The sequence below is a fragment of the Sciurus vulgaris genome (assembly GCF_902686455.1).
Source record: "Sciurus vulgaris genome assembly, chromosome: 4".
Classification (NCBI taxonomy): Eukaryota; Metazoa; Chordata; class Mammalia; order Rodentia; family Sciuridae; genus Sciurus; species Sciurus vulgaris.
The window spans coordinates 33,275,805-33,301,232 of record NC_136464.1 but is presented as its reverse complement, the minus strand read 5'-3'; the positions used below and the strand labels follow the sequence as shown (position 1 = coordinate 33,301,232).

Sequence of the window (25,428 nt, the reverse complement as noted above, 5' to 3'; positions counted from 1 at the left end):
CACCAACAAAGGCTTTTTGCTTTGGGCTGAGAACATTCAACACAAACCTTGTGGTGACCCCACCCAGGACCCCAATCTGTACAGAATTTCACAGGTTACAAGGCAGCAGGGCCCTTGGCTGTCAGTGACACAGGCTGACCACTGAGTTCATTAGGAAAGGAAAAGAAGAAACTAAAGCAAAGCCATCGTCTATCTTTAAGGTTTCATGTGGCCAAAGGACTCAGAGCATCACCGAATTTGTTTCCAAATGTCCTGAGCCCTAAGTCTTTATCAATCCACTTAGATGAGAAAATGCAATATCCAGGCACACATCTTCCCAGAAACATAAAGAATGCCCACCCTGCCAAGTGAGCCCTCCCCACAGAATGGGGCAGCCAAATCAGCAACAGATGTTACAGTTCCTTTATGGTCCTCCCGGCTTTTTAGACACTGAACTCCCTGAAGAAGTGTCCAACCACAGGTTGTTTCTTAAGTCACAAAAGCATTAACATGCCATTCTGAATCATTTTTAAATTTTTATCATGGCATTTCCTTCTCCTCTTTAAAAAAAAAAAAAAAAGTCAAAAGGGAGAATTGAAACCTCACATTTCAGTATATTTATATATAAGTCCAAATGCTTCTGAAAATAAAATCTTATAACACTAACTTAGGGAATAAAGGCATTTTCCTTTTTGTAAATAAATAAATAAACCATTAATTTAAAGTAAGTCCACAAACAAATGCCCTTTGGTGCTTCTGAATTCATTAATTCATTCAATCAAAGTTTGCTAAGAGTGGCATTGCAAAATGGATCTCACCCTTAAAATTCACAGTAAGCCTTGCAATCTGGAAATCAAACTACCATAAAGTCTAACAGAGGGCATTTTTAAGACTGTAGATGTGGGAAAGGATAGGCTACCATACAAGTATCCCCATTCCCCCTTTTTAAAAGTCTGTAACAAAAACCCTTCAGGAAAAAAAAAAAATGTAACTTTAGAACTCTTGGGTTGGTTCCCAATCTGCTTAAAGGGAGCTTTAGTATTTGTGGAGTTTAGTGAATATATCACACTTCTGGAGAAAATCCAGCTTAAGAAGCATATAATTGTAGACTTTTTCCATATCTGTTTAATAATAAAAGTACAAAAATAAATTTTTCTTCTGTAAAAATGTAAAGTCTAAGTAAACACACTAGATCACAAGGGGAAAAAAGCTAAAATATGCGCTTAAAACTTACTAAACACAGAAATGAAAAATACTTGAACTCTCAGAATGGTAATGAAGCATTTCAAATTCCCATCTGCTAATATCACAGCTCTAAGAACTAACCAGCAAGCTCAAAAGCAGAGCATCAGGTGCAGCTAGGCCGTGGGTAGCATGAAATCCAGAATGACGATGCAAGTTTGCCAAGGGCTTGCTAAACTGTCCCACCAGTAAAGAGGGACAGAAAATCCCAGTGACTCCAAAAGTTGCATGTCCAAAAAGACAAAAAGAGAAGCAGGTGGGCTCAGGAACATGCCCTAGATGCTGACCACCTGAAAACTGGCTGGAAAGGCCCTTTCTTGGAGTCACCCAAGAACACAAACAAGTGCTGAGTCCTTCTAATGGGGGAAACCCTTCCTTGGTCACTCAGCTCAGCAACCTCATTAAATTCAGAGTGGAGCCAGCTGCCAGGAAAGCAAAGGGCAACCCAGCAGTGGCTCTGGAAATTCCTAGCTAAAAAAATAAACTGAGTGCCTGGGTCATGGGAACTCATACATCACAGTGTTAGAAGGAAGAGTTTTAGGCAACTGTCAGAAAGATAAGAAAATCATCCTAGAGTGGGGCTCTTCCAATTTGAAGACCCCTTTGCAGCAGCAGGGACTTCCCAGGAGCTGAAAAGCACAATGCTGCCTGACCAAGAAATAAAGTGGTTTCTCTGCAGGACGTGTCAGATTCACATTCCAGTCCCCCTCACCCCACTGCCTTCAGGGAGGGTTACCAGATGGAGGAAGATAAGGCAGAGGGACGGGGAGTCCCCAAGATAAGCAAAACAGCGGACGGTTTCCCGGCCCAAACAATACTTCAATGGGAGAAAAAAAAATCACAGGAATCATTAAAATTATATAGATCCAACTACATATAAAATTTTTCACTATACGAAGATTTAAATGTTTTGTTTAAATCATTTCATTCTTTTATCACTGAAATCTATACAAATGCCATCAAGGAATTGTATTTAAACACAGATATGTGAAATCAATTTTAAAGTCAAAGAAATTGTAAGATAAGCAAAGTGATTGTTTTTCTCATCTCCTGATTTTTTGTTTGTTTATTTCTTAAACAATATCTGGAGAGAGTACAGCCAGACTCGAACTGTCTTTGGCTTTGATTTCATTACCTGAAAAGCCAAAAATGCTGTTTCATGTAAATATGTGGTTAGAAGGCCCTAAGAAAACCATCATTGTCTTTTTCAGAGAACTGGGTACGTGATGTTACTTTTACTCCAAAATAAATTACATCAATTTATTGATTTAAATATTGGTTATGATTCTTAATACAACACTGGATTCTTTCATTCCCTCTCCTCCAAATTTATTAATTTTTTCCAGATGTATTGTTTTATAAATTCCCAGATGGCTTAATCAATGATTTTTCTCAAATGTAAGTTTTCTTCTTATGCATACTGGAAAAGTATTTTAAATTGCTACTTGCAGTGCTGTTCCTAGGCAATAATGATGAATTAAAGAATTCAGAAAAAAACCCAGCAGGAACAATTTTTAATTATTCCCACATGTACCCTTCAACTAAATTTTAAATTTGTACTTCAAAAATAGATTATATTGTACAAATTTAAAACACTGTTCGGAGTGCCTTGAAATCTCAAATCTCATTCAGATTAGGGAAAAAAAGAAATAAATATATCCCCAAATAAATCAGTTTCATTCTGAAATTTTCATTGTAAAGTTGAATTCTCTGGATTTAAAAACATTTTCAATTCAGATAACAACTTAATCTTTGCAAAATGCAAAATGCAAGCTATTCAACGATTACTTAAGGAAGCACTTAATTGAAACACACACTATAGACTCTGCTCCCAGATTCGTTGATTCAGAAGGTGCCCTGGAATATACTTTTCTGGCAGATGAAGTTTATTTGTTTATTTGTTTTGGTTTTTGCAGTGCTAGGAATTGAACCCAGGGATCTGAACATGATAGGCAAGTGCTCTACTACTGAATTACAACTCCAGTCCCACAGCTCCAAATGTAGTTTCTAGACTGGAAACACCAGTCAATACGAGCAAGTTCTTATAGCACCAAGTAGTAAATGCCCATGCTCAATCCCAGCCCATCACACAAAGCTGGAAATGTTTATGAATTTGTTCCATCAATTTAAATATAATTTATAATTCGTACTGATTGTGTCAGAATTTCATTTAAGCAGGGAGACAGTTTTTCCCTTTCTTCCTGCAAAATGTTCACAGTGAATAAAACAATGTGTGAATGTAATTTTACTTGCAGTGCCTGCCAGTCAGGACGGCTGTCCCATCTGCACATAGTCTGGCATGTGGTTTCCAAATGAAAAAATTTACTAGAAGCATACTCATTTATTAACTTAAATATGCTGAAGCTGGATATTTGGGAAAGCAAAGAATTCAAATGGAATAAATCCTAAATTTAAGACCATTTTATATCATATTTTTAAGATAACTAAAATCTTAAAAATGTTGATGCCATCTAACGAGCAAATGTTTATTTTCTAGTTAGACGGGTTTTGATTTCTAATACTCCATTCTTACTTTATCCTGTCATATTATTTAAGGGGAAAGTTTTAATTTTGTATCAAACTCTTAAACTCCCAACTTCTCAATGTGTTTTTACCAAATACAGTCCTATTAACTATTAAGCAACAGAAAATAATTTCTTATAAAAATGCAATTAGTGGGCACAGAGGGGCATGCCTATAATCCCAGCAGCTCAGGAAGCTGAGGCAGGAGGATGGTGAGTTCAAAGTCAGTCTCAGCAACTTAGCAAGGCCCTAAGAAATTCAGCAAGACCCTTTCTCTAAAGAAAACATAAAAAATGCAATTAAAAAGGTCATTAAAATAAAAATTTCAAAGCGGTTGTTCAAGTATTAACACTTTTTATCTCATTTCAAGAGTAAAGCTTAAAAAAAGAGATTATTTTTTAAAAGCATTTTTCAAACTACTAAAGAAATACGAGCACACAAGCAAACATTTGAAAATCAGAAAAAGACCCATAATTACACTACCCTAACACAACCTCATATGTTTTTGCTTAATTTCCTTGTACTCTTTCTCTGTATTATCTGGTTATGATCATAGTGTATGTATAGTACTGCCTCCTAAGTATTATCCCCATGGCTAGAAAAGGTTTGAAATAGGGTTCTAATGCGGCAGCTTTTCTATATAAAAAAGAGTGTTCCAGACTTTAGAAATCTCATGGCCTGGTGAACCTGCCCCTGACAGAGATGACTGCAAGGTGACCTGGAATATGACACCACCCTGCAACATGTCAACCTCTTTTCTTTGGGGTGGAGATGGTACCCTCTCAAGTTATGCTTCCCATTTCTTTTCAAGTATTCAAATCTGATGTATTTTATGTATTGCCATGTGTGTATGGCAGGGGGATCCTAGTATCATATCCTCTTTAATCCCAATAACCTTTTTATAACCAAAAATTTAGAAAAGAAGTAGTGATTGGGTATCTTCGCCAGGGTCTGACTACCATGAAGTGATAAAATTGTGAGGTAAAACCCAACCCAACCTTCAATCCCAAGGCTCTTAAGTCCTTCCTCATACTACAGAGCTGTGCTTTGCATTTCCCTTTCTTCCACTCCCCTTATTTTAAAATATCTGTCCATTGCATTTACTTTTATGGTAATTAAGAGAATGTACTAAACAAATCACTCAATGAATTCACCCAGCACTAACGGAGGGCCTGTTTGGTGCACACACTGAGCTCTGCGGTATCACTGCCCCAAGACGCTTAAAATCCAAGGCACAGAGGCTGCTTAACGGCTAGATAGAGATTTTGTTTATAAAGCCATGTGATGCCTGGACATTGTCCATTACTGAATGCTGAAAGAGTGACAATAAACAGAAGCTTGTGCTGAGGCCCGTGAGCAGCTACAAGTGACCCCTTCCATCCAAGAAATAAACTAACGCTAGTTAGGGATTCTTCAAATTGGTCACTTTGAGTCTTCACAGCATAAATTCCAAAGCTGGAATTTTTTAGCTCATCAAATGGAGGCATTAAACGTGAGCTATCAGTTTAAAGTGAAATGAAGTTTGGGAAATTTTGGAAAGAAATTTTTAAAACCTTTCCATAGTTTTACCATGGAGTCAACCCCTAGTCCCAAGCAGCTGTTTGGGTCCAGTTGTTTATTCCCCTGACTTGGCATTTGTCAACTCAAGTGGCAGAGATATCCCCAGTTCCAGTAAACACACTCCTTTTAGCCCTGGCAGAAGTGCTGAAGGAGGCTGGCAAGGGGCTTTTGGCTCAGCTTGTGCCAAAGTCTTAATGGAGAGGCAGTACTCTGCAGGACCCAGCAGAGCAGCAGGCAATCGAGGTGAGAGAATCAGAAGGAAATGGGCCCACATGGGTGACCCATGGTCATAAATGGACCTGTCTCTTTCCATTGCTAAGCATTGGCAATTCTGTGTTTCTTTTAATGAGAGAGATCTTTTGTATCTCTCTATCCACATCTTCATCTTCCCTCAGAAACACAGTGATTTAAAATATAGGCTCAAATTAAAATAGCAGCTCCACCATGTATTAGCTCTGGAGCCTTGGGCAAATTACCTCAGTTATTTTCCTCTGTAAAATGGGATAAACACAGTCTTCATCTCCTGTGGTGTTTACAAGGCTTGGTTGGGATGATACAGGTGAAGCACACAGAAGCACCTGGCATGGAGCTGGTCATGGTACGATCACCTGAGAAACAATAACTGTTAAGGCACTTGATTTAACCCATTCGTTGCTCTATGTATGTGACAGATTCTTTAGCATTTATTCTGCCCCAAACCAAGCACCATTCCCTGAAGGTGGGGCCCAGTACTCAGCACGTTCTGTATTCTGGCCCTTTCTCTGCTCATCATCATACTCGATACGTACATACTGAGGAGTGGTCAGTTATCTAGCCACGAGGGACCTTTAAAACTTCCAGGAATTAAGAAACTCACACTTACCTGGAACTATCTTACACCTTACATATGTAAAGTACTCAAAAGAAATCATTGTTGAGTATGTTTTATTGTAAAGGACCTTAGAAATGGTCTACTTTGACATCTTTGCTATAGTCCAAGTGGGAAGGAGAAGCTTGCCCACAAGGTCAAAGTGAGTGTGGGACCTGGTCAGGACTAAAACAAGGACTTCCACCTGCCTATCCAGGGCTACTTCTCCCAAAGGATGCAGCCTTGCATCAAGACACAGCAAACCGGCTTCACCTTTCCACAGACAGACTGTAGGGACAATGTCATGTTTAAAGAGGAGCAAAATTCTATATTTAATGAAAATATTCTTTCTGAAATATTCTTTCTCGCTTTGGTGTAATAAAGGGGCAGTAAATATGTTGCTGTTTGATTTTATATAAAAAAAAAGGTACTAGAAAATAAACCATCATTTTTGGAATTTCTTCTAGATACATCCACAAAGAATTACCAGAATGTTCTAGATAATGAAATATATTGTTTAATCAGGAAGTTCAACTTTTAAAGAAAGAGAAATATCATGAAATGAAATAAAGTATGCAAGCATCCTTCATAATACTTATCTTCTAAAAGGCTAAAGGCATCTAGAGAACATGCTGGGCATTCGTGATAATTCCAGGTTGTACCATATATCCCAGACTTGCTAGGACAGCCCAGGTTCAAATTTTCCATCTCTTTGTAACATTAACAAAATCCTCCCTAAACTCCAATTTTTTAGAAATCTTTAACTGAATAAATCAAGTCAGTAAGCATAAAAAAAAAATAAAAATAACTTAAGTCATAACATTCCGAAAAACCACAAAAGGCAGATTCACAGGCTTATCAAAGAAGCCTGTGCACATGACACAGAACTGATTATGTCTACAGCCACACATGTGACGTGTACTTGCAAGAGCCTCTGCTGTGGAGCCAATGTGACAGCAGAAGCAGCTTGAACAATAATGTCAATTCTGTAGCCAGAATCTTAAATTCCCCATATTCATGAGAAAGAAACAAATGGTGAGAAAGGTGCATATCACAGATTTCTCTTTTATAAAAAGAACTTTCTAAGTCTATTCTGAGGTCAGAAAACACTGAATTCAAACTCCTACACTTTCTATATTATCATCAGAGCAAACCATCTCAAACAGCCTTTTTAATGTCAAAAATAGTCAAATATCACGTGGAAATATCAATAGTTCAAACTAACATACAGCATTATGTAGGAACTTGGGATCTGCGTTTTGGAAGACAGCCTCAAATATTGTTTCAAGAAAATCATCTTTATAACGATATTTTTCAATCAGTAGTAGGGTGGAAAAAGAAGAGGTTTGGGGACTAGCAGCAATATAACTCCATAGACTAGAATTTCTCATTTTCTAAACATTCCTATTACAGTTTTACCGTAGAATAATTTATGAGTTGTCAGAGGCAGGTTGTGGAGGGGAAAAAAACATCTGACATTTAAGACCATTTAAAAACATCTCTCTTGTAAAAAGAGACAGAGGTGTGGCAAGTTTGGGCCTTGCTCAAGCCTGGAGAGAGCTGGAATCTTCAGCAGTTTAGGGCAGGGAGCTGGCCCAGCCTCAAAGCTGCGAGGCCCAGGCTGGCTCTCCACGCACCCTAAGGCGCTAATGGGCAGAGGCAAATCCCTGTTCTCATCTGGAGCCTCAGCTCTCTGTTTGCCCTTCAAAGTTCCCTGCTGCCTGAGGAAACATGTGAAATATTTCCATGAAGGACCCGCTGGGTGGAAGCAACAGGAAATAAAGGCTTACTACAGGGACTCCCCGCTAACCAAGAGGTGGGGGTCTATCTGAGAATCAGCTTTCCAAGCAACTTGTTATTTTTACCAGATGTTCTCAAAGGCAGGTCTTGTGCGTAGTATTTGAGAGGTGTTTTTATTTTTGTAATAGAAAGTACTTAATTATAAGAGGTATTGTAACTGAACATTAAAGGCCAATCCATTCAAATTGAGAGGGGAAAAAATTCCCACAGGAACATGATTTTTACATTTTCTTAGGACTTCAGTAAAATTAAGAATTCATAGACATACTCTGAAATTTCCTGGGGAAGTAAAGATCAATTCTTAGGAAATTCAGCCTTTATCATCTTCAAACAAAAGTCCTGGGCTAAGGAGACTTTTCTAGACCAACATGACCCAGATATAAAACCTGGTGCCAGAGACATCCTCAGATCTCATCAAGACAGCTTCTGCCAACTTCTTGTCCACCCACTACCCCATCTCTATTTGGCTAACACACCCATGAATAGCGCACCCTTTCATTCTACTCCCCCTGCCAAGCCCTCTCAGGCTATGCCACATGTCTGAAAATTTTTCCCTATCTTCCAGTCCCTGTAAGCTAAGCTGCGTCATTCATGTCCTTCACTTGGCTTCCGTCTCCTCCAAAAGATATTCTAGGATGGGCAGATCCCAGAAAAAGATGGATGACGAATCTCCATATCACCAACCCACCTACCCATGGAACTGCAGGTTTACAATCTTTCTCTCTTCCCGGTATAAGTAATCTGCATACTTATGTTGTTAATTAACACATTTGCCGTCGGTGCAATTCTCTTGTCTAGGGATTGCCCAGTGTAAGAGATCTAGCTCAGAACAGGAGCTTCTAGAAAGCAGTGTTTTCAGCCCCGTCACTGAGGAAGACTGAGGAAGGGAGGGCGCCTGGCCTAAGGGATGTGCAATGGAGAGCAGAGGGCTACAGATCTGGCAGTAGTCGGTGTCTGCTCTCCTTGGTGTCTCAGCTGCTGACTGGGTGATCAGCTTTCCCCCTTAGAGCTTCCTTTCCTCTTCTACAAAGTGTGCAATAACAACACCTACCCCTTGGGGTTATGATGGTGACCGAATGTGGTCCATCTAAAACCCAGCGTACAGAAAGTAACTGAGTCCTGCGTCACTAGGGATGCTTTTCCCAAGCCCCACACACACACCTAAAAATAGTTCCTTTATTAAAATTTTCTTAAATTACCTGACTTGAATGTGCCATATGTTTCCTGTCAGGCATCCAAAATGCTCAGTAAATGACATTTTCCTTCTTTCCTACTTTGCCCCTGTTTTCTACTCCCCCTCCAAAAAAAATTTTTTTTGCCTTTTTAAAAGAATATAACTCTCTACTCTTCAATGTTTGGTTACTTCCATACTGTCTCAATAAGTTTGGCTTACCCAAGTTATAAATGCTGGCAATATGTCTGACTTAATCTGCACTTAAAGTTTCTGAATTTCTCACTGATTTACAAGGTCATAAAATCTTGAAACTCAAAGCTCTCTTAGATGCCCTCAGATTAGGTGGGCCAGCATTTCCCAAGTGTGTTTCACAAAACTCTGTTCCCAGAAAAATCTTCAGGTATGAGGCAGAAAAGGTGTTCCAGAGTCTAGCAAGTTTGCAACAGCCTTTCACAGAGACTCAAAAACCCTCAATAACATACTTAGGTATCTGAAAATCTTGCCATAAAGAATCCTATTTATACTGGGCACACCCATGCATGCCTGTAGTCCCAACTACTGGAAGGTTAAGAGGATCAGGAGTTCAAGGCCAGCCTGGGCCACATAGAGGGGCCTTGTCTCAGACACACACAATCCTGTTTAAATTGCTAAAGCAGCATTTCCTGGACTTATTTGACCATAGAAGCCCTTGCCCATCTTTATCCACAGGGCATCCACTAACAACCTGCAGAAAAGATTTCTACAAAATACCCCTGGAAAGAGAGAGAAAGAAGAAAAAACTCACTTTCCCAAGGTCGGTCAGATTGTAAATTTTGGATCTGGCTTGAACCCCAGGTCTTTGTGGACCTCCAGGTCCCTTCTCTTATCAGAAGTTCTCAAACTTCAGCACACAGTAAAATCACCGGCAGAGCTGGTTAAACAGTCTACAGCTGAGTCCACCCCAGACTTTCTAATTCAATGGGTTTGATGTGCATTTCTAGTAGTTCCCAGGTGCTGCAGCTATGAAGAACACTTGGAGAAGCACCGAACTATACCCATCTTCAGCCGGGCAGAGGATGGTCACACCTTGCCCTAAAGGGTGAAGACCTAGTGGGGAAGCCTAGGCACAACTGTGAAAATGCCTGAATTATGACAGGTTCAATCAACAACAGTTCTACACATAACACTATATCTAACACCAGTCAAATGGTCCAAAGTCAAAAGAAGTGCAAAGCTGGACAGTGGAAACTGAGTACAGCTTATAGGCTAGGGAGGCCTGAGGTAGAAAAAGAGGAATGGGGAGAGCATTGCAAGTGGAAACAATGGCTCCTGTTATGCCAGGTTTTGTTTACAGAATCCCAGCCTTGGAGCTGGAAGGGACCTGGATGCTCTTGGAGCGCTCTCGGGTTCTCACATTTGCATATGGGTGTGCTGGCTATTTCAAAAATTCACAGCAAAACACTCAGTGCTAAATAGAGTAGCTACTCCCCAGATCAATGATTTAGAGCTGGCAAAGGTTTTCTGTTCCCTTTCCACCTATAGCTTTCCTTTTCCGGCTGGCCTCCTTGGCCTGGCTGCCCAAAGATCATCTTTAACATGAACTAAAGAATCAGCCTAGGTGGCCACTGCAAGCCAACTGGCTCATGCTTTTCTTTGGAAGAGGGGGTGTAAAAGAGTCAAAACCGGCTCCTGTTAAGTGCCTTTTTATGGAACTCTGATGTCCCACCCCATTCCTTCATAACAACTTCTACCACCACCAAGAGTATCTGGGAAAAGGATTTCAAGAGTGGGCCATGGCAAAATTCCTCAAAGGAATAATCAAGTCTTAGGTCACCAAAAATCACCACTTTTTGGATTCAGACAAATTCATGCCCAAATCCCCTGCCTGGCTGTTTGACCTTAGGAAAGTCACTTAAGTTTCTGGGGTTTTGGTTCTCCATTTCCAAATGGGTCCACCTCAGAGGACCTTTTGAGGCCGACGGAATAGAATGGAAGTTCTCTATGATCATTCAGGGACTACCACAAATCACCGTGCCCCCAATTCCAAATTGGCAATGCTGTTACTAGCGACTGCTTTCAAAGAAATAGTGAAGACTTCAGAGGAGTAGGAGATTGTAAACCTCCCTCTGCTTCCCTCACTTGCAGGCATTAATGGATTAACATTCAGTTAACTCAAATAAAGTTGGACACAAGTGACAACAATTGAGATACAAACTGCCCTCATAGTTAAAGAAGAGAAAGCAAATGGTAAACCACAGGGCATGATTCAGAAGAGTGGACAAGAAGAACAACTGAGGTTAATTAAGGTGGAGGAGGTTACAGGGGGCTCTGGTGGGGCAGGAGGAAGAAGAGAGCAGGAGATGGAAGAGAAGAACAGATGGTCCATGAGCACCTGCTCTGTGCCACAAGCTGTCAGTCTTTCATTATTCTCTCATGTCATCCTCAGAAAGCCCTGTGAGGTGGATCCATCTGTAAATGGAGAACCAATCTCTGGAAACTTAAGTGACTTGCCGAAGATCAAACAGTCAGCAAACACCAACCAAGGGGATCTGGGCTCCAGTTTGAATCCCAAAAGCAGTGGTCTTTCATTATATAAGAATTAAGATCATGTAGGACCCCAGAACGTCTGATTAACTAAATCAGAGTATGTATACTTTCTAACCTGTTCTAAGGTTCAATTTACACCTGAAAGTCTGGTGACATCATTCAATAAATAAGGAGTCACATACACAAGAGCTGTATAGTTGCCTACATGCAAACATTTACGTATTGCAAAGTTCTAAAATAGTTATGTATGAGGGAAAATTGGACAATGTGTTCAAAAAGATCACCATTGACAATGCATTCTATGCACTAAAAGGTGTTTTAACCCATGAATACAGTAGCCTAAAACACCATCTTTTCTTTTCCCCTCTAGGACGTTACACAAAAGCAATAAGGAAATGGAGGCCAGGCAGATAACATGGGCTCTGAGTAAATCAAGGAGACAGATACAACCCACAGACCCAAAAAACTGTTATGGCTTCTAAAAGCCACTGAAAGTAGTATAGAAACACGTACAGGTAATTTCATTTTAGGATGCATGTTTCCACATCACATGAAACAACAACACTAGTAAGTACAAATCCATCAACAGACCCAGCACTCATCTATACATTTATACAGATCAGACGTTCTGTTTTGGTATTTTTTTTTTTTGGTAGGTACTAGGGATTGAACCCAGACTCGGTTTACCATTGAATTCCATCCCCAATCCTTTTTATTCTTTATTTTGAGACAGGGTCTCACTAAATTGCCAAAGGTTTCACTAAGTTGCTAAGGCTGGCTTTGAATTTACCCTCTTCCTGCCTCAGAGAACAGGTATGTGCTCCCATGTCCAGCTAAATTAGTGTTTGTAATTATAACATGCATAATAAATATAACCTTACAAATGAGGAAACTGAGGCACAGACAGATTTTAAAAAATAGCCAAGACTACAATTCAATAATAAAAGGAGAAACTAGGACTTAAATCCAGGACCCTGGGTTTTAGCATTCTGCTGTGAGATACATTATCATTTCTGAAGCAGATGCACAAGATAATTCATTTTTACCATAATTTTATGGGCAAAAGATAAAGACAGTCTAAAAGCCATTCATAGGCAATTATGAGTTATGACACATACACTCAATGGAAAACTAGCGAGCTGGGAGAGAGAATGAAGAAGCTCAATGTGCAATGTGGAATGACCTTCAAGATTATAAAGAATCAAAAAAAGCAAAGCTCAACATACTGTGGATAGTATGACGTCATTTGTATGGAGAAAATAAACATGTATTCCTAAATGCAGAGAGAATCTCCAGGATAGTATATAAGAAAACATACTCAGAATTGCTTCTGAAGACAGAGTCAGATAAAGAAGATATGGAAGATATACTTCTCACTGCAAACTTTTCCCTAATTTTAAAATTTTGTTCATGGTCATGTATCATTGATTCATTTAAAGCAAATTTTAAAATGAATCAAAACTGTTTTCCAATCTAATTCACAGTGGAATGGGTAGGCAGAGTAAAAAAGATCAGAAGAATCTATGACAAAAATCCTCTATTCTTCCTACAGAAAGAAGTAAAAAACATTCTGCAATTTTTCATAATACAGATTCTGAACATTTAAAACTAAAAAAAATTAATCACAAAATTAATTTTAAAAAACAAGCTATCTACTTTCTTCAAACAAGACACTTGTTTATTTTAAATGAAGTGCACAGACAGTGGGAAAGACCTCCCTGTGTCGATTTTAGGAAGAGGCACATCAATATTTGTGCATGGGGTGTGTGAGAAAGAATGACAGAAATCTAAAAAATAAAATAAAGGTGGCAGGTAATGTAGCAGCACAACCACCATGTGGCTAAAATAGAAATGGATATGTCACCTCCATGCTACTAAAGAGAGTCTCTCATGTCCTACAAAACATGCACGGCATCTTGCCTTGCCAAATTTAAACAGGGATATTATTTTTAAGCTACTATAATTAGTTTCCATTTGTCTGTGAATCAGCCACTATGAGGCAATAGCATCTAAGCCCCATCAGATGAAACATGAGGCCACATCATGTCTGTTTATTATTTTGAAAAGAAATAGAGGGTGCCAAGTTTCCTGCAACACCCAATTCAAACACTGAAATTTGGAGGACAGAATGTCCTGTTGTCCACGTTTGAAGATAGGAATATATTTTCATCTAATACATCAGCCCCAGGTTTAGCTGGCAACAGGAAGGAATTGAATTCCAGAGCTCAAAAATAGGACTTAAGTACCAAATCACCTTTCATTGCTCATATATGATAATATTTGTTTTAACCCCTCACATTGCAGTCTTTTTTAAACGTACCCATGTTTGTGAACACAAAAACCTCTAATCTAAAGATACCTGCCTAAGTGATAAGAGATCAGCAAGTATTTTAAAACCATTTTTACATGCCCCAATACACTGCTTTACTAATTAAATTTCTCACAAGCAATGATGAGTTTCAACCCCAAATATAAACGTCAGGGAGAAAAAACCTTCCTGTTTAGCCTGGGCTTCCCCCAAAGGAAATAGCTCCTTTAAGGGACTCTGAAATCAGGTATCGAAATGCAATAGACTCTTTTGGTTTCCAAAGGAAGTCCAGTCAGAGAGCAGGACTAACACTTTTAGAATCTGGAAGAGGTTTAGACTGGCTACCTTAGTAAGTCCCTGAGACCCCACTGAGGGCATAAACTCAAAGCCATAATTGGCAGACAATGTCAGCAGCAGCAGGTCTGGGGTGGCAGCGGGGGGGGGGTAGTACAGAAGAGAGGGACACACTCCTCACCTGCCTCCAGATGCATGGGATTAAAGGGTTAATATTTTCATGCATCTATCCTCCATAAATGTATATGATGCACTTGAAGCTACTTTAACAGCAAGTACCCAGTTCCCACATTCACTGGCTATGTTCCCTTCAGCAAAACACTTTAACCCATTAGAATGTCATTTTTCTCCCTCAAATGTAAAAAGTAACAACAAATAGGGGATGAGGGGTGGGGAGCAATACCTGCCTGATGTTGAACCTCTCAGGAATTCTAAAAAGAACCAAATGAAATACATATTTTCTTAGGATTGAAGTCTTAGCAAACACTGATATAACATTCTCATGCCAGGTATGAAGTGCTTTATAATTCATCCTTTTAGCAATCCTCTGATAAAGGTACTATTATCATCCCTATTTCACAGATAAGAAAATTAAGGCCTAGAGAGGTTCACTAACTTGCCGGGCTTATAGAACTCATAGGTGGTATCTGAACCTCAGCAGTTCAACTCCAGAGTGCATGCCACCATGCATTATGTTATACAGCCTCTCATCATCATCATCATATCAATATTGTACTATGACTACTCTTATATTAATTCCAATTTCACAAACGAGGGAAATGAGGCTCAAGGAGATAAAGCACAAGCCAAGACCACAGAGCCAGCAAGTGGCAGAGAGCCAGGATTCAAAACAGAGTATGTGTAACTCACGACCTGCACTCAAGTCGCAGAGTTAATAAACTTCAATCTACAAATATTTACTCTGCATCTGTGCATCTACTGTGCTTCAAGGCTCTGTGTTCTAAAATACTTTTTTTTTGGGGGGGGGGTAGATAAGGTGGCAGTTGTTCCCCCAGGGTCTGAAGGGGTTTTGCATCAACTCCAGGCAAGATCAGCCCCACCCACACTCCCCAGAACAAAGTCCCAGGCTCAAACAGCAGGTGCCCAGTGATAGCTGATGCCCCAAAGGGTGATGTTGACAGAAACACTCTACACGGGGGCTATAGCTTCCAAAGGGAACTGTACTACTCAACGTGAAGGGGACTAAGCCCTGCAGGACAGAATGTTAACCTTCTAAAGCAATGTGAGCAGGTGCCTTCAACAGGACATTTCTGGTACTCTGTTTATTCCTGCAACCATTCAACTCCCAAGGTAATTAAGTTGGCCAAGTTGACCTGGCTCCTCCTGGACTTCCTTTCCCGCAGTGCGACCTCCCAGGACAGCCCTTAGACACTTACCCCGCAGGGCAAGCATGAGGTTTGGTGCCCTGACCCCCTCCACAGTGGTTCCCGTCAGTGCCTTGCAAATAAAAAGCACACAATCTGTCTTGGTTGATTAGGTGGATGGAGCCACATTTTATTATTTCCCAAGTACACTCACTTGCACTGTGTAAGTGTTGCCAAGCAGCAGTCTCTGCACTGCTGAAAGGACTATGTGAGAATCATTTTAATTAGCACTTTCATTGTTTGTATGCAAATGTACATTCCTAAAGTGGGTTCTTTAAAAAGCTTCACTTAAATCAAACATCCCTCACTGTTTTTCTCTTTAAATTCTTTTTCACAGAGAATAAAGAGATAAATTTCAATCCAGCCCAAGTCTTAATGATCCTGAATCTGTAATGATGGAATTGAGGTGCTTTTCTCCATAGGCAAGGCAAGTCTTAAATGAGGAAATATGAGGCACTTACAGGCACCAGGGCAGTGCTCCTCCTTGGACTTAAGTCATCTCAAAATACAATGAGTGACTCCAAGAGAGGGCACTGGCCCAACACCGTTGTAGAACCAGGGACTACAGACCTGAGGGTCTTCAGAGTCATCTCGGACTTTCCATTCCACACCCCTCTTCCCCAAATGTTCTACTTCCCAGCAGGTGGCTGTTCTCTCCAAGAACCCATCCCTGACCTGTTCTTTCCTTTGGTCTCTGACCTAGGGACTGGGTGGCCTTGGCTTGTGCCTCAGTGCAGGGAGGGGCCCCAATTCTCCAGACATTTAACCCTAGTAGAAATATGGGTGATTACAGCTGAGCCCTGCCCTGGGTGGGAGTTCTGAAGAGCTGGTCTCTTAGGGAGTAAGGATAGGGAAGAGAGTTCTGGGTGATAGGCAGGGCTCAATCCTGTCATGCATCAGTACCTTGATCCTACACAATTATACCAGGCAGCCAAGAGAGCCAGTCATAAAATTAGACAGAACCAGATGGTGTAAAAGCAAAGTTCTTGGAAGGGCAAGAGGTTATCTTAACTTGAAGAGAAACTGTGATCGAATGAGGGTGGGGAAGTCAGGAGCCTGGAAAGAAGCGTTGGAATGCTCTATTTGCATGTCTGGGCCACAAGAAGGAAAACAGTCAAAGATGAACAAAGGACAATAACATTTATTGGCCAGAAGGCTGTTCAAGAGGCTAAAGTCTGGATGAGTTGAAACATGTGAGAAATGTAAAAACCCTCTTCGGGGACAGGGTTTTATTTTTTTGTTGTTGTTTTAAGGGTATGATCAGAGCAAGAAGAAAAGCAGGTAACAGGCCTGCTTGAGGTGGATAAAACTGTAAGAGAAATCAGGTTGTGCTGTTTCCCACCTCCTCCATCAAAGAGAATGATTTTTCTGGAAAGGGCGACTCTGGTAAAAGGTGACTGAAACAGAAGGCAGGTGCAGAGCCAGGAGAGCCACTGCAGCTTTAAGTACCCTCGGGTTTTCAGACTCAAATGAAACACATGGATGGACAGCGTGGATAGACAGCTAAAGGAACTGTCATTGGTGAGTGCTGTCAGTAATCCTGTAGAGTGAAACAGACATTATTACCTCAGGTACATGTATGACTGCATGACCGACGTGATCCTGCAATGTGTATAATCAGAAAAATGAGAAATTACATTCTATTTATGTATAATTTATCAAAATGTATAAATGCATTCTACTGTCATGTATAACTAGAACAAATAAAATTATAAAAATTAACAAAACAAAAAACAAAACCCCCTGAGAAGAGAAATGATAGTGAAAAATTAACAAAAGGAAGGCTCTAGAAGTATACACCAGGATGCCTGGCATTGGGATTCAGAAAAGAATCTTGAAAAATTAAATAGGTGAATATCTAAGAAAAGAACACGGTGACTGACACAAACTAACAGGTTCACCACAAACAAGTACCAACTCAGTCAATTTCCTTTTAAAGTTATATTTATTGGACTAATAGTTCACATGAGTGTAACCTCACTTGAGGCAGACATTACTGGAGTCCCTTTGAGATCCCTGTGAATACGGGCAACTAGGCACATGTTATTAAACCACCATCCCGAAGTTTCACCATCTAGCTGCATTCAATGGACGTCTCCCTGTCTATACATCTTGATCAACAACCTGTGCCTAGAGGAGACAAAATGAGGGAGGAATCAGTACTTTGTTAGATGCCAAGAGCTGGATTTTAAAAGTTATTTGTAGGTCATAAAATGAACAGAATCTAATAAGATGAATTTTTTTCTAAAACAGTAATATTATAAGGAAAATGATTCTTTTTTAGGCCTAATGTTATTTTAACAACATGAAATTTAAGATGAATACATACAAAATCTACAGGCTGCAGGGGAAAACAAGGGTGTTGGTAGTACTTTGGTTGAGCACACGCTCCACATGAGAGGGCTACTGGAAAGAGCAGTACCATCTTGGCTGTGTTAGGGTCCTCATCGTGACCCTTAGAAATCTTCCGGATGGGATCTCAACACAGTCCTGGGACCCTGCCTTCCACAGAGCCCTTCTACTCTGCCATTCATAACCAGTTCCCGGTGCACGTGCCTGGAAGCCAGCCCCTAGAAGCTATCTCTCAGGTCGTAGCTCAGCAGCACAATGGCTAGAAACAAAGAAATGCCTACATGTCAGGACCTTGAACACTCAAAGCTGCTTCTGTCTCAGGACTGTCACTGTCATAACGAGCCAGCACAAGGCCCACCACTACAGGAGGGGAAGAGAACAGGAGCGCTTTAAGTTTGGCGGCACCCTTCTCACCCACTGACCTATGACTGACAAGCCAGGATCTCTGAATGGAAACACCTGGTTGGAACCTTCTTAGCTCATCAGTCAGACAAGCATCTTAGGAGTTATTTTTTTCCAAGGAAGGGGGCGTCCCTGAAGGAAATAAGTAGATGCCAAGCAGAGAATACAGTAAATCAAAATACTTCCTGACACAGTTCAAATCCTTGGCTGATATACTTCCAGCTCCGTGCCTGGAACTGAAGACCAGCCCAGGGAGAAGCAGAGGCTCCCTTGTGGCTGGAAGCCAAGGAGGTCCAAAGTGGCTTCAGAAATCCCTAAAACCAGACACTGGACTTGTTCCAAGCAGCAGGATTTCTGAGCTAAAGGGGACACTGAACATCATGTAGTTCCTACTTTGGGGGAAAAAAAGTGAGAGGAACACAAACGAGCTCGGGGGAAGCAGTGTTGTGCAGCTCCTTAATACAGGGTAGCACTTGAAGACCCTGCTCTCCAGAGTATGTTTACCACCATGGGCAGTTTTAGCTGTGGACTATTTGGTGAGTTAACAGAGGAACCCAAAGGTTCACACCGGTCCCCCTGCCCCTAGTGCTCAGTCCCCAGCTGACCCTGAGCATTCAGGATCAAGGGTGATGGGGAGAGAGTTCAGATGATCTGTTGTGATCTGGAACCAACCTCACAAAAGTGCGTCACCGTGGACAGGCGGTAAAGGAAAGAGCCACACCCCACCCTCAGTCGTGCTGAGAATTTACTTCTAAACAACACATTCAAAAGTCAAGTGTTATCCAAAAGTTCAGAAATAAGTTTCAGGGATGGAAAATATACAAACAAGCATTTCTACACACCCCAACTAATATGCCTCTCTAAGGATAGGGTGTGGAAACCAACAGATTTAGTTTTTTGTTTTGTTTTTTATTTTCCCCACTGACAAAATGGTTCAGACAAGTTCTCTCTCTCCTTGGGCTTCCCTTTTCAATGCTCTGACAATTCTGCTTTCCCCAAGAAGGAAACTTCCATTGTGCACTGCTAGGCTTTCACACATGCTAATTTGAGGCAATAAGGAGACAGCAGTAGCAGTGACAGTGCCAGAAAGGGACAGGCTAAAGCAAAAGGCACTGAATACTTGAAACCACAAACCCTGAATGTACGATTCCTCTATTTACTTAGAAACGGTTGCTGATGCTTACCCTATCCAAAGATAAACTAGGACAAACCCGGAAAGGGAAGGGGAAGCAGTGAGGTAAGGCTGTTGTAACCCTGGCACCAGGCAGAGAAAAGCTCCTCGCAGCCTCAGGACAAGGTTTTCCTCCCCGTGAGAAAAATTATAACACTAAGAACAGTGGCATCAGGCTGTCACTGGGCACTAAGCTGAGGCAGAGGGCTGACATCTCACACACTTAGAAGACACTTGGGGACCACTGTGGTGTAGTGGACAGAATATGAACATGGCATGAAGAGTCAGAGGAGGTGAATTTGAGTCCTTGCTCTGCCTGGAATAAGCTGTGTGACATCAGATTAGACACAGCACTCTGTGAACTACAAAAGAATGAGTTAGACTAGCTGATCTTGTAATTCTCTTTGGATCCTAGCATTCTGCTATGCTAGCAATACTGCAGCAGAGCAGTTATACATCCATTGAGCAAGCATGGGCTCATCGTCTGTGTGCCAGGTGCTCTGCCAGGTACCAGGGACAGCCTTGAGCTCAAGGAACCTTCCAACCACAGGTGCCAGAGACCCATAAACAAGCCTCTGCAGCACAGGAGATGTGTATGGACACAGTGAAGCGTTCAAGAGCAGAGACCAATCGGAAACAGCTTCCCAGGAGTGATGTCTGGGCCAGCATTTGAAGGAGGAGGCCATTAGGTCAAAGGAAGGGAGAAAGAAATAGCATGTATGAAAACACTAAGAAATGGCCCAACAGGGCATGCATGATGGGTGATGTATCAGGAGATAAAGGGCCTATGAGCCATGCCGAGTCACTGCCCAGCAGTCAAAAACCCCTCACTTCTGCTGGTCACCTCAACAATTCCCTACATGGCCACACTCTCAGGGTCAGAAACGATTCCTATACCAAAGCCACTTATGTCAACACCCAGCAAACATCCAACTCCTGTCCCCAGCCCTCTCCTTCTGTCTCATCTGTCTCCACCTGTTGCCCTGCATAGCCAGGCTGCACCTGCTGACCTGGAGGCTTCCTCTCAGGCACCCAGAAGACCTTGCCTTTAGCTCTTGTTCAGCCTGGTGCCCAACCCATGTCAGCTGTTCCAAATAGTTTCCATCTTCCTCAAAGCCACAGCCACATCCCACCCACCCCATTCTCCTATTCAGTAGATGATTCCCACCCGCTCCGTTCTTGAGAATGACTGTCTAGCACAACTCCCATAGCAACCCTCCTGCCCACCTGTCCCAAGTTCCTTCCTAAATGGCCCAAAGCCATGAGTATCTGTTCACAAGTAAAAAAGAAAATAAAAGGAAAGGCTTTACCAAGAAACAGAAATTATAGCCATGAACCGATGCAGGCTGTTGCCCACATATATGACTGGGCTCCAAGATCAACATTCATGGGTAGGATAAGATATTTGGATATATTCCACATGCTAAAAGGCATTATGCAAATATTATTAGCTACTCCATAATTATTTGCTGAATCAATAAGTAAATGAACCAACGAATTAGATGTGGAAGAGGCAATGTAGATGGATGTAAAAACACGGTATCATCAACCGTCTGAACCAGGAATGCAGCCTAGAATTCTGCATGCAGATCCCTTCTAAAACACAATAGCAAGGCATTTGCAAGCCTGATCTTTGGCCCCTCCTTTGCTCCTACACACACAACCCATTAATGCCAACCAAGCAGTACTGAGTCATTTTGGTGTATTTGTTTGGGAGATGATTTCCTAAAACAAACACAATATTCTTGGTATAAAATATATATAAAACAGATTGACTACACTGCATGTGAAATACTATACTGTATGTATGTACATAAATACATTCACCCACATTCTAAGCTCATTCACCCAGCTCTGAGCCCATGACTGTTGACACAGGGTCACTGGAAAACTCCCTGGGTATCCCCAACCTTTGTTCAGCATGTTCTATATCATGTTATGTTAGCCTCTCTGCCATTTATTTTTTGTCTTGACTAATGATTTTGACTTACCATGGCCAAGAGATCGTATGCAACTGGCTTTGAACCTGCCATGAAGTAATAAAGAAAAAGTATCACCCAGAATTGCAAAAATCCAAGTATTAGGGTGGCTGAAGTCTCATAAGCCCCAGTGAACGTAGGTCAGCATATGGACCTGCAGAGGTCTATACAGAGTGCCGGGAAGACACAAGCACTTCTGCCTGGTTCACCTTTGCACCATTTACTACAGAATTTTTTCCCAGTATGGTTAGTCTAGCATTATGCCATGAGCTGGTGGCACAGAACCCACTATATTCAGTTCTTCTCTGTTTACTAAGGTAGCATGAGGAATAAACGATGACGTTCATAATGACTCTGCTTCTCTATCCCAAAGAAGTTGCCAGAGCACCAGGTTTCCCATAACTCATTCCCAGCACTGAGTGGGGGCTACATGTGAATTGCCAATGGAATTCTATACTGTGAAAAGTCTTATTTAATAACAGAAACAACAAAAACCCAGGAAGCATTGGTTGTTCTAGGGTAGGTGGAAGTCAGGGCTTGGCAGGTGGCCAAAGTGAGAATTCCAGTCTCCTCATACCCTATCCAGGACACCAAGAGTCTGTTGAGTTCTCACCCCAAAACCAAGAAGCTAAAAATGAAAAGGCTGACATGCTATCTCTATCCTGGCTAGTATTTAGTTTTCGGAGATTTATAAGAACGATTCTGGGAGGGAAAGGGCAGTATCAGAAGAAATAGAAACTGCTTCTCATGACAACTCTAAAATGGGAATGATTGGTTAAGTTTACATGAGTATTCGAGTTTCAGTTTGAGTTGTTGATTTTTCCTTATTAAGTTCCTTTTCTATAATCTACTGGACACTTTGGAAGATACAGGGCTTCCAAAAAACAAACAACCCTGTTTCATTAAAACGTTGGTGGCAGTAATAGGTACCAGGTACAGCTGGATAGAAGTAATCTCTACTGGTCAAGAGACAGTGGGATAACTATACAACTATGGTTGATGACAACTAGCTGATTACTTCAAGATACCTGGTAGAGAAGACTTGAATATTCCCCCAAAAAATGATAAGTGTCTGAAGTGAAAAATATGCCAACTATCAGGATCTGATTATTATTAGATTGTTATAATAATAATCATTAGATTAGTGTATACATCTATTGAAAGATCACACTGTATCATACAAGTATATGCAATTACTATGTGTCAATTAAAATAAAAATATATTTTAAAAAGTTGGTGATTTCTGTTCTCCGGTTTTATATTTTTGCCTACTTATTATAAAAAGGAGGAGGGACAAGCAATGTTCAACTTTTTCAAGTTCAATAGTTCAGTTTCATTTGAAAGGAAAAAACTGGAAATATTTAAGAGCAAATAGAGTTAGCAAATTTGTACAAATGTTTCCAACATGGTAATTTTATGAGTAAATCACATTATATAAAGTATATTATATGTTTCAAAACTAATATGACTTGATGGGCTGGGGTTGTGGCTCAGTGGTGGAGTGCTTGCCTAGCATGAGTGAGGCACTGGGTTCGATTCTTAGCACCACGTATAAATAAATGAATAAAATAAAGGTTCATCAACCACTAACAAAAAATTTAAAAACTAATATGACTTGATAATTATAAAGAATACTAAAAACAAACAAACACACACAAAAAGAAACTATGGCTTTCTTTTCTTTCCCTTGGTTAGAAATGCACAAATCTCTTGAAGGAAAGAAACATTTGTTTCACCCAACTACCCCAACTATTTTGCTCCTTAATATTTTAAATTTAGTTGCCCCATTTAAAAAGAAGGACATCAAAATGTTTGGTTGCATCTCAAAATCCCTTCATTTTTCAAGATTAGATTTTAAACTGAAACAGTAAGTCAGGAGTTATAAAACCAAAAGCCTGAGAAGTCCAAATAGGCAGCAAGTGGGTACAGGGACTATAGCAAACTGGGACATGCATGCTGGTCCTCTGCTGCCCAATATCCCATACTGGAATATGGCCCAAATAATGCCAAAGAGTCTAGTTTTTCAAGAATACCTAGAAATCAAATTATGTGAAATTTTCTGACTTTTACAATTCTGGTCCCTACTTCAAAAACTTATAAAATACTAGTATCTGTGAGAAGTTAGTTTGCAACTGGCATGGAAGCCAATATTCTGTATATATGACAAACTCAGGGAACAAATACAACATCAAGATATCTAGAGACATGACCTCTGTTGATAAATAAAAATTGGTCTCTCTGTATACTTCTAAACACACACACACACACACACACACACACACACACACACACACACAAAACCAGCTTTTCTCAACCAGAGAAAGAACCATTCTTAAGGAGCGAATAAAGGAACCTGAGAAAAAAAATGAAATCAGCTCTTAAAAAATAAAAATGGTAAAGGTGCCTCTGATTCCTTTCTAAGTTAAAGCAATCACCAACTTATATAAGTTTCTGAGTCCATATTGGGACAATTCTGGGGCTACAAATTGCATGGAAGTCAGACTTCTGTAAGCATAGTTATAGGCTCTAATCTTTCTCTGTGTAATCAGAAAAGTCATCTTTCAGTGGGTGCCTGCCACACAGAGCTCTCCAGAAGCAGCTACATTTAGAATGGTATGTGTGACTAAGCATGATAGCTGAGTAGGGGAGAATCATCTCCTAAAAATGCAAAAGGTTACATATGCAAATGGTGTATGTGCACATACACCTTCAAGAGTTCCTGACCTCTCCCCCCAAATCTAAGAACTAAACCTGGCTGATTATAATCATGAAGGTCCAAGTATGCTAAGTCAACAAGCACAAATAATGGGCCTTTTTTTCTTTCCAGGCATGCCTCTGAAGAAACCAGTTTTTATTTAATCATGCTGTAATCAGCAGACCAGAGACATTCTCTTTGAGTGGGGAAAATACTCAAAGATGAGTCATCTCGTTGATAAGGAGACTGCAAGATGGTTCCATGGAACAATCAGGATGATTTTGTCCTATGACGTGCAGCAATCATTGGAGATGACGTCAATCTCCTTGTTTCAGTGACAACTCCAAGCACCATATAATGTTTACTTCCCCAAACGGGGGTGGGTAGGGGGCCGGGACAAAAAAAAAATTGCACTCTATTTATTCACAATAGCCACTAGATAAAAGGAGAAAATATCTTGTTTTTACACATGACCAGCAAATGTGACACAATTTCCTGCTTGCTAAAACAGTGTAAAATCAAATGTGTAAATCTTGTAGAAATACTATCACCTAAGAATGTCACTATGGCACAAGATGGATTTCACCTCTTTGTAGTTCACGACAGTGTTGACCAGAAAGTGGTCTTATAGACTTCTGGTCATAGAACATAAGAGGGCAGTTCAGAAAGACACTTCGAGACAACAACTGCTGCAGAGGCTGCCCCCAAAGAGCGCCCACTCCCAAAAGCAGGGTGATGCTCAGCACCATGAGTTCTAAACACTGAACTTTCCCTTTCCTACAGTGACAAGTTATGCTAATTCCATTCTGAGTATTTTCTTATGGTAACTGAGACTCTTTAAGACTAGGAAAATGAGTTTGGGTTGCTTTTGACTTTGCCTGAACACTGGGGTCAGAAACTATCAACCACAGTGGATTCCAAATCTCATGTTCTATTTCACAATATAAAGGACCACAGTAAGATGCTCGGTGGAAATGGCTTCATTTGTAGGTCAGCTCATGACAACTAAACCTCATCTAAAATCCTTATTTGCCTAAAGCAGCTAAAGAAAATTTTGACCAGAAACAGTCTTAAATCCTTTTAGAAATATGAGGAATGAGGAAAGAAAGAATTTGGTCTGATGGACATATTCTCTTACATACAAAATTTTGAAATTCAAATTTAAGAACCCTAGCCCTAAAATGCTAAAGA

The 25,428-nt window shown here is 40.6% G+C and overlaps 1 protein-coding gene across 50 annotated transcripts in view; it reads right to left on the bottom strand.

Annotated features, from left to right (window-relative positions):
• Nucleotides 1-25,428, bottom strand: part of SORBS1 (sorbin and SH3 domain containing 1) — a 236,120-nt gene that overhangs the window by 140,757 nt on the left and 69,935 nt on the right. For 2 of the 50 annotated variants that reach the window (XM_079135999.1, XM_079136003.1), the window contains exon 3: nt 5,781-5,912. The exons of the other annotated variants lie outside the window; for them this stretch is intronic. The gene's annotated coding sequence lies outside the window, so the exon portion shown is untranslated. The remainder of the gene's footprint in view (nt 1-5,780; nt 5,913-25,428) is intronic. 50 annotated transcript variants of the gene reach the window in all.